A 12,249-nucleotide genomic window follows, 5' to 3' on the forward strand; every position below is an offset into this window, starting at 1 on the left:
CCTGAGCTAGGCACTGTTGCCCTGCTTCTTCAGTTTCAGAGGGTGCCTTTTTCAGGGTTGCTTTTTGACCGGGTCTCCTCGCCATTGTATTTTTTTATTTTATTTTTTTTGCTTAAAGATTGCCACCTGAGCTAGCCTCTGTTGCCCATCTTCGTCCGTTTCAGAGGGTGGATTTCTCAGTGTTGCCTTTTCGCCAGCTCCCCACGCCCTTGTGTGTTTCTTTTGCTTAAAGATTGTCACCTGAGCTAGGCACTGTTGCCCTGCTTCCTCAGTTTCAGAGGGTACCTTTTTCAGGGTTGCTTTTTGACCGGGTCTCCTCGCCATTGTATTTTTTTATTTTATTTTTTTTTGCTTAAAGATTGCCACCTGAGCTAGCCTCTGTTGCGCTTCTTTCTCAGTTTCAGAGGGTAGATTTCCCCGTGTTGCTTTTTCCCCAGGTCTCCACGCACTTCCTTTTATTTTTCCTTAAAAATTGCCACCTGAGCTAGCCTCTGTTGCCCATCTTCGTCGGTTTCAGAGGGTAGATTTCTCACTGTTGCTTTTTTGCCAGGTCTGCACGCCCTTGTGTTTTTTTTCTGCTTAAAGGTTGCAACCTGAGCTAGCTTCTTTTGCCCATGTTCCTCAGTTTCAGAGGGTGGATTTCTCCGTGTTGCTTTTTCCCCAGGCCTCCACGCCCTTGTGTGTTTCTTTTGCTTAACGATTGCCACCTGAGCTAGCCTCTGTTGCCCATCTTCGTCCGTTTCAGAGGGTGGATTTCTCAGTGTTGCCTTTTCGCCAGCTCCCCACGCCCTTGTGTGTTTCTTTTGCTTAAAGATTGCCACCTGAAGCCAGCCTCTCTTGCCCATCTTCCTCAGTTTCAGAGGGTAGATATTTCAGGGTTGCTTTTTCCCCAGGTCTCCACGCCTTTGTGTTTTGTTTTTGCTTAACGAGTGCCACCTGAGCTAGCCTCTCTTGCCCATGTTCCTCAGTTTCAGAGGGTAGATATTTCAGGGTTGCTTTGTCCCCAGGGCTCCACGCCTTTGTGCTTTGTTTTTGCTTAAGGATTGCCACCTGAGGTAGCCTCTCTTGCCCATCTTCCTCAGTTTCAGAGGGTGGATTTCTCCGTGTTGCTTTTTCCCCAGGTCTCCACGCCCTTGTGTGTTTCTTTTGCTTAAAGATTGCCACCTGAGCTAGCCTCTGTTGCCCATCTTCCTCAGTTTCAGAGGGTAGATATTTCAGGGTTGCTTTTTCCCCAGGTCTCCACGCCTTTGTGTTTTGTTTTTGCTTAACGAGTGCCACCTGAGCTAGCCTCTCTTGCCCATGTTCCTCAGTTTCAGAGGGTAGATATTTCAGGGTTGCTTTGTCCCCAGGGCTCCACGCCTTTGTGCTTTGTTTTTGCTTAAGGATTGCCACCTGAGGTAGCCTCTCTTGCCCATCTTCCTCAGTTTCAGAGGGTGGATTTCTCCGTGTTGCTTTTTCCCCAGGTCTCCACGCCCTTGTGTGTTTCTTTTGCTTAAAGATTGCCACCTGAGCTAGCCTCTGTTGCCCATCTTCCTCAGTTTCAGAGGGTAGATATTTCAGGGTTGCTTTTTCCCCAGGTCTCCACGCCTTTGTGTTTTGTTTTTGCTTAACGAGTGCCACCTGAGCTAGCCTCTCTTGCCCATGTTCCTCAGTTTCAGAGGGTAGATATTTCAGGGTTGCTTTGTCCCCAGGGCTCCACGCCTTTGTGCTTTGTTTTTGCTTAAGGATTGCCACCTGAGGTAGCCTCTGTTGCCCATCTTAGTCCGTTTCAGAGGGTGGATTTCTCAGTGTTGCCTTTTCGCCAGCTCCCCACGCCCTTGTGTGTTTCTTTTGCTTAAAGATTGTCACCTGAGCTAGGCACTGTTGCCCTGCTTCTTCAGTTTCAGAGGGTACCTTTTTCAGGGTTGCTTTTTGACCGGCTCTCCTCGCCATTGTATTTTTTTATTTTATTTTTTTTTGCTTAAAGATTGCCACCTGAGCTAGCCTCTGTTGCGCTTCTTTCTCAGTTTCAGAGGGTAGATTTCCCCGTGTTGCTTTTTCCCCAGGTCTCCACGCACTTCCTTTTATTTTTCCTTAAAAATTGCCACCTGAGCTAGCCTCTGTTGCCCATCTTCGTCGGTTTCAGAGGGTAGATTTCTCACTGTTGCTTTTTTGCCAGGTCTGCACGCCCTTGTGTTTTTTTTCTGCTTAAAGGTTGCAACCTGAGCTAGCTTCTTTTGCCCATGTTCCTCAGTTTCAGAGGGTGGATTTCTCCGTGTTGCTTTTTCCCCAGGCCTCCACGCCCTTGTGTGTTTCTTTTGCTTAACGATTGCCACCTGAGCTAGCCTCTGTTGCCCATCTTCGTCCGTTTCAGAGGGTGGATTTCTCAGTGTTGCCTTTTCGCCAGCTCCCCACGCCCTTGTGTGTTTCTTTTGCTTAAAGATTGCCACCTGAAGCCAGCCTCTCTTGCCCATCTTCCTCAGTTTCAGAGGGTAGATATTTCAGGGTTGCTTTTTCCCCAGGTCTCCACGCCTTTGTGTTTTGTTTTTGCTTAACGAGTGCCACCTGAGCTAGCCTCTCTTGCCCATGTTCCTCAGTTTCAGAGGGTAGATATTTCAGGGTTGCTTTGTCCCCAGGGCTCCACGCCTTTGTGCTTTGTTTTTGCTTAAGGATTGCCACCTGAGGTAGCCTCTGTTGCCCATCTTAGTCCGTTTCAGAGGGTGGATTTCTCAGTGTTGCCTTTTCGCCAGCTCCCCACGCCCTTGTGTGTTTCTTTTGCTTAAAGATTGTCACCTGAGCTAGGCACTGTTGCCCTGCTTCCTCAGTTTCAGAGGGTACCTTTTTCAGGGTTGCTTTTTGACCGGCTCTCCTCGCCATTGTATTTTTTTATTTTATTTTTTTTGCTTAAAGATTGCCACCTGAGCTAGCCTCTGTTGCCCATCTTCGTCCGTTTCAGAGGGTGGATTTCTCAGTGTTGCCTTTTCGCCAGCTCCCCACGCCCTTGTGTGTTTCTTTTGCTTAAAGATTGTCACCTGAGCTAGGCACTGTTGCCCTGCTTCTTCAGTTTCAGAGGGTGCCTTTTTCAGGGTTGCTTTTTGACCGGGTCTCCTCGCCATTGTATTTTTTTATTTTATTTTTTTTGCTTAAAGATTGCCACCTGAGCTAGCCTCTGTTGCCCATCTTCGTCCGTTTCAGAGGGTGGATTTCTCAGTGTTGCCTTTTCGCCAGCTCCCCACGCCCTTGTGTGTTTCTTTTGCTTAAAGATTGTCACCTGAGCTAGGCACTGTTGCCCTGCTTCCTCAGTTTCAGAGGGTACCTTTTTCAGGGTTGCTTTTTGACCGGCTCTCCTCGCCATTGTATTTTTTTATTTTATTTTTTTTGCTTAAAGATTGCCACCTGAGCTAGCCTCTGTTGCCCATCTTCGTCCGTTTCAGAGGGTGGATTTCTCAGTGTTGCCTTTTCGCCAGCTCCCCACGCCCTTGTGTGTTTCTTTTGCTTAAAGATTGCCACCTGAAGCCAGCCTCTCTTGCCCATCTTCCTCAGTTTCAGAGGGTAGATATTTCAGGGTTGCTTTTTCCCCAGGTCTCCACGCCTTTGTGTTTTGTTTTTGCTTAACGAGTGCCACCTGAGCTAGCCTCTCTTGCCCATGTTCCTCAGTTTCAGAGGGTAGATATTTCAGGGTTGCTATGTCCCCAGGGCTCCACGCCTTTGTGCTTTGTTTTTGCTTAAGGATTGCCACCTGAGGTAGCCTCTCTTGCCCATCTTCCTCAGTTTCAGAGGGTGGATTTCTCCGTCTTGCTTTTTCCCCAGGTCTCCACGCCCTTGTGTGTTTCTTTTGCTTAAAGATTGCCACCTGAGCTAGCCTCTGTTGCCCATCTTCGTCCGTTTCAGAGGGTGGATTTCTCAGTGTTGCCTTTTCGCCAGCTCCCCACGCCCTTGTGTGTTTCTTTTGCTTAAAGATTGTCACCTGAGCTAGCCTCTGTTGCCCATCTTCCTCAGTTTCAGAGGGTAGATATTTCAGGGTTGCTTTTTCCCCAGGTCTCCACGCCTTTGTGTTTTGTTTTTGCTTAACGAGTGCCACCTGAGCTAGCCTCTCTTGCCCATGTTCCTCAGTTTCAGAGGGTAGATATTTCAGGGTTGCTTTGTCCCCAGGGCTCCACGCCTTTGTGCTTTGTTTTTGCTTAAGGATTGCCACCTGAGGTAGCCTCTGTTGCCCATCTTAGTCCGTTTCAGAGGGTGGATTTCTCAGTGTTGCCTTTTCGCCAGCTCCCCACGCCCTTGTGTGTTTCTTTTGCTTAAAGATTGTCACCTGAGCTAGGCACTGTTGCCCTGCTTCTTCAGTTTCAGAGGGTACCTTTTTCAGGGTTGCTTTTTGACCGGCTCTCCTCGCCATTGTATTTTTTTATTTTATTTTTTTTGCTTAAAGATTGCCACCTGAGCTAGCCTCTGTTGCCCATCTTCGTCCGTTTCAGAGGGTGGATTTCTCAGTGTTGCCTTTTCGCCAGCTCCCCACGCCCTTGTGTGTTTCTTTTGCTTAAAGATTGTCACCTGAGCTAGGCACTGTTGCCCTGCTTCCTCAGTTTCAGAGGGTACCTTTTTCAGGGTTGCTTTTTGACCGGGTCTCCTCGCCATTGTATTTTTTTATTTTATTTTTTTTTGCTTAAAGATTGCCACCTGAGCTAGCCTCTGTTGCGCTTCTTTCTCAGTTTCAGAGGGTAGATTTCCCCGTGTTGCTTTTTCCCCAGGTCTCCACGCACTTCCTTTTATTTTTCCTTAAAAATTGCCACCTGAGCTAGCCTCTGTTGCCCATCTTCGTCGGTTTCAGAGGGTAGATTTCTCACTGTTGCTTTTTTGCCAGGTCTGCACGCCCTTGTGTTTTTTTTCTGCTTAAAGGTTGCAACCTGAGCTAGCTTCTTTTGCCCATGTTCCTCAGTTTCAGAGGGTGGATTTCTCCGTGTTGCTTTTTCCCCAGGCCTCCACGCCCTTGTGTGTTTCTTTTGCTTAACGATTGCCACCTGAGCTAGCCTCTGTTGCCCATCTTCGTCCGTTTCAGAGGGTGGATTTCTCAGTGTTGCCTTTTCCCCAGCTCCCCACGCCCTTGTGTGTTTCTTTTGCTTAAAGATTGCCACCTGAAGCCAGCCTCTCTTGCCCATCTTCCTCAGTTTCAGAGGGTAGATATTTCAGGGTTGCTTTTTCCCCAGGTCTCCACGCCTTTGTGTTTTGTTTTTGCTTAACGAGTGCCACCTGAGCTAGCCTCTCTTGCCCATGTTCCTCAGTTTCAGAGGGTAGATATTTCAGGGTTGCTTTGTCCCCAGGGCTCCACGCCTTTGTGCTTTGTTTTTGCTTAAGGATTGCCACCTGAGGTAGCCTCTCTTGCCCATCTTCCTCAGTTTCAGAGGGTGGATTTCTCCGTGTTGCTTTTTCCCCAGGTCTCCACGCCCTTGTGTGTTTCTTTTGCTTAAAGATTGCCACCTGAGCTAGCCTGTGTTGCCCATCTTCCTCAGTTTCAGAGGGTAGATATTTCAGGGTTGCTTTTTCCCCAGGTCTCCACGCCTTTGTGTTTTGTTTTTGCTTAACGAGTGCCACCTGAGCTAGCCTCTCTTGCCCATGTTCCTCAGTTTCAGAGGGTAGATATTTCAGGGTTGCTTTGTCCCCAGGGCTCCACGCCTTTGTGCTTTGTTTTTGCTTAAGGATTGCCACCTGAGGTAGCCTCTGTTGCCCATCTTAGTCCGTTTCAGAGGGTGGATTTCTCAGTGTTGCCTTTTCGCCAGCTCCCCACGCCCTTGTGTGTTTCTTTTGCTTAAAGATTGTCACCTGAGCTAGGCACTGTTGCCCTGCTTCTTCAGTTTCAGAGGGTACCTTTTTCAGGGTTGCTTTTTGACCGGCTCTCCTCGCCATTGTATTTTTTTATTTTATTTTTTTTGCTTAAAGATTGCCACCTGAGCTAGCCTCTGTTGCCCATCTTCGTCCGTTTCAGAGGGTGGATTTCTCAGTGTTGCCTTTTCGCCAGCTCCCCACGCCCTTGTGTGTTTCTTTTGCTTAAAGATTGTCACCTGAGCTAGGCACTGTTGCCCTGCTTCCTCAGTTTCAGAGGGTACCTTTTTCAGGGTTGCTTTTTGACCGGCTCTCCTCGCCATTGTATTTTTTTATTTTATTTTTTTTTGCTTAAAGATTGCCACCTGAGCTAGCCTCTGTTGCGCTTCTTTCTCAGTTTCAGAGGGTAGATTTCCCCGTGTTGCTTTTTCCCCAGGTCTCCACGCACTTCCTTTTATTTTTCCTTAAAAATTGCCACCTGAGCTAGCCTCTGTTGCCCATCTTCGTCGGTTTCAGAGGGTAGATTTCTCACTGTTGCTTTTTTGCCAGGTCTGCACGCCCTTGTGTTTTTTTTCTGCTTAAAGGTTGCAACCTGAGCTAGCTTCTTTTGCCCATGTTCCTCAGTTTCAGAGGGTGGATTTCTCCGTGTTGCTTTTTCCCCAGGCCTCCACGCCCTTGTGTGTTTCTTTTGCTTAACGATTGCCACCTGAGCTAGCCTCTGTTGCCCATCTTCGTCCGTTTCAGAGGGTGGATTTCTCAGTGTTGCCTTTTCGCCAGCTCCCCACGCCCTTGTGTGTTTCTTTTGCTTAAAGATTGCCACCTGAAGCCAGCCTCTCTTGCCCATCTTCCTCAGTTTCAGAGGGTAGATATTTCAGGGTTGCTTTTTCCCCAGGTCTCCACGCCTTTGTGTTTTGTTTTTGCTTAACGATTGCCACCTGAGCTAGCCTCTCTTGCCCATGTTCCTCAGTTTCAGAGGGTAGATATTTCAGGGTTGCTTTGTCCCCAGGGCTCCACGCCTTTGTGCTTTGTTTTTGCTTAAGGATTGCCACCTGAGGTAGCCTCTCTTGCCCATCTTCCTCAGTTTCAGAGGGTGGATTTCTCCGTGTTGCTTTTTCCCCAGGTCTCCACGCCCTTGTGTGTTTCTTTTGCTTAAAGATTGCCACCTGAGCTAGCCTCTGTTGCCCATCTTCGTCCGTTTCAGAGGGTGGATTTCTCAGTGTTGCCTTTTCGCCAGCTCCCCACGCCCTTGTGTGTTTCTTTTGCTTAAAGATTGTCACCTGAGCTAGGCACTGTTGCCCTGCTTCCTCAGTTTCAGAGGGTACCTTTTTCAGGGTTGCTTTTTGACCGGCTCTCCTCGCCATTGTATTTTTTTATCTTATTTTTTTTGCTTAAAGATTGCCACCTGAGCTAGCCTCTGTTGCGCTTCTTTCTCAGTTCTAGAGGGTAGATTTCTCCGTGTTGCTTTTTCCCCAGGTCTCCACGCACTTCCTTTTATTTTTCCTTAAAAATTGCCACCTGAGCTAGCCTCTGTTGTCCATCTTCGTCGGTTTCAGAGGGTAGATTTCTCACTGTGGCTTTTTTGCCAGGTCTGCACGCCCTTGTGTTTTTTTTCTGCTTAAAGGTTGCAACCTGAGCTAGCTTCTTTTGCCCATGTCCCTCAGTTTCAGAGGGTGGATTTCTCCGTGTTGCTTTTTCCCCAGGCCTCCACGCCCTTGTGTGTTTCTTTTGCTTAAAGATTGCCACCTGAAGCCAGCCTCTCTTGCCCATCTTCCTCAGTTTCAGAGGGTAGATATTTCAGGGTTGCTTTTTCCCCAGGTCTCCACGCCTTTGGGTTTTGTTTTTGCTTAACGATTGCCACCTGAGCTAGCCTCTCTTGCCCATCTTCCTGAGTTTCAGAGGGTCGATATCTCCGTGTTGCTGTTTCCTCAGGTCTCCACGCCCTTGTGTGTTTCTTTTGCTTAACGTTTGCCACCTGAAGCCAGCCTCTCTTGCCCATCTTCCTCAGTTTCAGAGGGTGGATTTCTCCGTGTTGCTTTTTCCCCAGGTCTCCACGCCCTTGTGTGTTTCTTTTGCTTAAAGATTGCCACCTGAGCTAGCCTCTGTTGCCCATCTTCGTCCGTTTCAGAGGGTGGATTTCTCAGTGTTGCCTTTTCGCCAGCTCCCCACGCCCTTGTGTGTTTCTTTTGCTTAAAGATTGTCACCTGAGCTAGGCACTGTTGCCCTGCTTCCTCAGTTTCAGAGGGTACCTTTTTCAGGGTTGCTTTTTGACCGGGTCTCCTCGCCATTGTATTTTTTTATCTTATTTTTTTTGCTTAAAGATTGCCACCTGAGCTAGCCTCTGTTGCCCATCTTCGTCCGTTTCAGAGGGTGGATTTCTCAGTGTTGCCTTTTCCCCAGCTCCCCACGCCCTTGTGTGTTTCTTTTGCTGAAAGATTGCCACCTGAAGCCAGCCTCTCTTGCCCATCTTCGTCAGTTTCAGAGGGTGGATTTCTCAGTGTTGCCTTTTCCCCAGCTCCCCACGCCCTTGTGTGTTTCTTTTGCTTAAAGATTGTCACCTGAGCTAGGCACTGTTGCCCTGCTTCCTCAGTTTCAGAGGGTACCTTTTTCAGGGTTGCTTTTTGACCGCGTCTCCTCGCTATTGTATTTTTTTATCTTATTTTTTTTGCTTAAAGATTGCCACCTGAGCTAGCCTCTGTTGCGCTTCTTTCTCAGTTCTAGAGGGTAGATTTCTCCGTGTTGCTTTTTCCCCAGGTCTCCACGCACTTCCTTTCATTTTTCCTTAAAAATTGCCACCTGAGCTAGCCCCTGTTGCCCATCTTCGTCGGTTTCAGAGGGTAGATTTCTCAGTGTTGATTTTTCCCCATTTCTCCACGCCCTCGTGCTTTTTTTTTTTATTTCCTTAAATGTCGGCGCCTGAGCTAGCTTCTTTTGCCCATCTTCGTCAGTTTCAGCGGGTAGACTCTCCGCCTGCCTTCGACAGGCCCTCTGGACTGGAAAGCTTTCCTCCTCCCGTCATCACGGTCCTTCTCGGATGACGTGGCTGGTTTCGGTTTGACCGTCCCCGCCCGCCCTGATTTTCTAAGTCCTCCCGGGAACCCCGGGGGCGCTCCAGCCGCTCCGGGAAGCGGCGGCCTCCCGGCCGCACCGGCCCAGCCCGGCCCGGGCCGCCCCCTGGCCTCTCTGGGGGGAACTCTCCCCTTCCCCTTCCCGGTGATCGCCCGAGAAACCTTTTCCGAGTCCCCCTCCTGCGGCTGGGGCTGCGCCTTGGCGGCCGGGAGCCCGCGGGCGGACACCCCGGGGCCGCACTGGGCCGGGAGGCTGGGTCCGAGGGGGCTCCGGGACGGGATCGGGCGGCCCGGCGGCCCGGCTGTGCTCCCCGGCGGGCCCGCGCTCCGGCTCCGTCCCGCTGAGGCGGTCGTCGGTCGCCGGGTGCCACCTGGCGGCCGCTTTTATATCGTCTCTTTCCTCCGGAGCTCCGGCGACGCGGGCCAAGGGACGGGACTCGGCCGCGGTGACCGAGGCAGAGTCCCGGGAGGCCGGCGTCGCTGGCGGGATCTGGCCCGGTGGCGCCGGGGCGTGAGCGCGACGCCCGCTCGCCGGAGATTGGAGGTGCAGGCTACTGAGGGAGGTGGCTGTCGCCGCGCCGCCCGGTGCCGGCCGGGGTGTGGGGCCTCCCGGACGGGTCGACCAGCAGCCGCCGGTGCCCCTCCGTCCCCGGGAGGGGGTGGGGGGCCGCCGCGGGGGAACGGGCGAGGGAGCTCGTCCCGTGCCCGGCCGTCGTCCCGAGGGCGGCCCGGTGGTCGGGCCTTCCGCGTCGCCGATCCCCTTTCCGCGCCCCGCTCCGGAGGTGGGCGACCGGCCGGGGCCTTGCGGGGGAGGCCCGTGGAGGGCGCGACGGGCTCGGCCGCCGGGCTGGCCTTTTCCCCACTGGTCTTCCGAGTCGACCGGCTCTGGCGGTGGGGACCGGGCCCGGTCCTCGGATGCCTCCTCCTCCGTGGCAGTTTTTTTTTCCAAGTCCCGCCCTGGAGAAGAGCGTGGACCGGCCCCGGGAGCCCTCGAGGGCGGGCCGGGGAGGGCGTCCCCGGCCCGGACGCGTGCCCGGGGTGGGTCCGGGCCGTCGGACCGGACTTCTCTCTCCGAGTTTCGCGGGTCGCGTCTTTGTCCGGAGGCGGGAGGGGGCCGGCTCGAGGCGTAGGTGGAGCCCCGGCTGAGGGACGGGAGCCACGGTCCCGCCCCGGGCCCGGTCGCCGGAGGCGCCTCCGCGGAATTCTTTTCTAAGTCCTGACCCGGCGACTCAGAGGGAGGGACCGACCGGTCCCGGCCCGCGCGGGCGGCCCGGGGAGGCTGTCCCCGGCTCCCCCTGCCGCCACGCTTCTGGGGTCGACCAGATGGCCCCGGGAGCTCCGGGCCTGGTGGCGATGGGGTCGTGCTTGGGGTCTGGTGGCCGTGGCCGTGATCCAGGGGTTCCCCTGGTGATCCGTGGGTGGGCCCCGTCTCCGGGCGCGGCGATTCTTGCCCCCGAATGGGTGGTTTTGTGCCGCCAGGTAAGTGCTGACACGCTCTGCTCGGGTGACAGTCGCCCGAGAGCTTCCGGGTGCCTGGATGCGTGTGCGGGGAGGGCTCCGGGCTCTGGCCGAGAACCGGACGCCCGTTTCCACCCCCGCCGCTTGAGCCGCCCGCTGGGGCCTGCGCGCCGGCTCTTGTGCGTTCCAGGCGCCCCCACGACCGTGGTGCCACCTCCGGTCTCTGGTACCCGAGGGCGGCGGGGTTAGGGGCGCGGGGTCCTCTACCACGTGCACTCCCTGCCGCCGGCACCCGGGTGCGGTCGCGACTTACCCCATCCCACCGGCTCCGTGCCAGTGCGTGTCAGGCGTTCTCGTCCTGGGGTGGTCGCCCGCGCTTGCTGGAGGAGGAGAGGGGTCGGTGAGGCTGAAGCAGGCTCCTCCGCTCGCTGTCCTCGCCGGCCTTCCCTTGCTCGGGGGTCCCTCGCGTTATGCTGCCGACCGATGTGGTGATGCTGTGCTCTCCCGGGCCGGGCCTAAGCCGTGCCAGACGAGGGACGGACGTTCATGGCGAACGGGACCGCTCTTCTCGCTCTGCCCGCGGGTCCCCTCGCCCGTTCTCCCCCGCTGCGAGTGGCGTGTGGGAGGCGGCAGGGGTGCGGAATCCGGCCCGACCTCGCTCCCCCGCCCCGTGCCTCGTGGCGTGGGCGGTGTCGGGGTCTCCGTGACGCGGCGGATGCTCCGCCTGTGCCTCTTGGCTGTGTCTCGCGGGCGGCCCTCCCCGCGGTGGGGCGGGCCGTGTTGCCGCCGCGCCGCGCGCCTTCCCGGGCGCGTGAGCGCGTTCCCCAGGCCGTTGGCGGTGCCCCTGGAGCGTTCCAGGTCGTCCCTCAGGCGCCCGAGGCCGAGTGGCGGTGTCGTTCCCTGTTCCCGTCGGCCTCCTCAGGTAACCACTGCGCTGGTGTGTCTGAGGAGCGGAGGGGTCGAGTCGGTAAGGGAGGCGTGCCCCTCGTCCCCCTCGGGGTGGACGGGTGCCTCGTCGCCCCCCACGGCGTGCCGTGTGGGGGCGGGCAGGCTCGGGCGCGTGCCCGCGTGTTCCCCTTGCTGGGGTTTCCCCGCGGGTGTGGGAGTGACCGTGGCGGGCCGAGCCAGCGGCGTGGCGCTGGCTCTTTGGTTGGGAGGTGCTGTTTGATCGGCACCTCCGTCCCAGTCTCTGCCTCCCTTGGTCTCTCGGCCTGAGAGGAGGCACTGACTTGGGAGCCGCACAGGGGCCTTGTAGATCCCTAGCTAAGCCCAGTGTGGCCAGAGATGGCGAGCCCGGGGCAGCGCGGGCTCGCGGCCCTGACCACGGACGCTCCGACTTGCTCTAGGCCTTACCTCTACCGCAGACCCCTCCTGCGTTGCGTGGCCATGGTGTCTGTAAGCGCCTTGGTGGGACCGATGGCGGACGATGGGCGGGGGCGACACGCCCTCGGTGAGAAAGCCTTCTCTAGCGATCCGAGAGGGTGCCTTGGGGTACCGGACCCCCCAGCCGCCGCCCCTCCTTTGCGCGTAGTAGCCACGGACGCCACCACCGTGGCGCGTGGGCAGAGCTGCTCTTTGCCTACCGCGGCCGGCGCCTCCCCCCTCCGAGTCGGGGGAGGGTCACGCCCGGCCGGGCCGTCGTCGGGCGCGGGGCCGCGCGTGTGCGCGAGCGTGCGCGTGGTTCTCCCGTCGCGCGCTGGGGCGGGGAGAGGGCCCGGCCCCGTCCGGGCTCCGCCCCGCCGCGAGCGGCTGGCTCTCCGCTCGCCCCCGTCCCGAGCCGCAGCCGGTGGTGGCGTGCGGGCATGGGTGGGGGCCGCCGCCGCTCTCGGGCGCGTTCCCTCGGGACGTGGGCCCCGGAGCAGACCAGACAGGCAGACGGGTGGCTGGGTGGACGGGGCGGCCCCCGGCGGCGGGGGCGCCTCACGTAGGCCCC

This window comes from Equus asinus, unplaced genomic scaffold (assembly GCF_041296235.1).
Source record: "Equus asinus isolate D_3611 breed Donkey unplaced genomic scaffold, EquAss-T2T_v2 contig_205, whole genome shotgun sequence".
NCBI lineage: Eukaryota > Metazoa > Chordata > Mammalia > Perissodactyla > Equidae > Equus > Equus asinus.